We start from the raw sequence: 323 nt of genomic DNA on the forward strand, positions 1-323 counted from the left end.
GCTATGAAAGAAAGATATTGTATGTATCCACTCAATATATACTGACTATCTGCACTCTATGGTAGAGAGCGAAAAATTGGAGGACATAAAAGCAGTGGAGTACTTAACGAGAATAGGACAGTGTGGAATGGGGGAGGTGAAGAGAAGAGGATAGAGAAAGATAGCAGGAGAACAATAGAGAGGCAGGATATTAGTGAGAAACAGATATGGCTTATTACCTGTTGATGACATGTATAGTATTCCCAACTAGATTGGTCTGGGAAGTATTTCATGATGGGTAAGGTCTTTTTACAAGCAAAATGAGAAATAGTGATTGACTGTTT

At 38.1% G+C, this 323-nt stretch overlaps 1 pseudogene; it reads left to right on the forward strand.

The window, feature by feature from the left end:
• LOC102493512 (methylmalonic aciduria and homocystinuria type D protein, mitochondrial-like) overlaps window positions 1-323 on the forward strand; it is a 10,368-nt pseudogene that overhangs the window by 9,091 nt on the left and 954 nt on the right.

This window comes from Tupaia chinensis, unplaced genomic scaffold, assembly GCF_000334495.1.
Source record: "Tupaia chinensis unplaced genomic scaffold, TupChi_1.0 Scaffold000248_1, whole genome shotgun sequence".
Classification (NCBI taxonomy): Eukaryota; Metazoa; Chordata; class Mammalia; order Scandentia; family Tupaiidae; genus Tupaia; species Tupaia belangeri.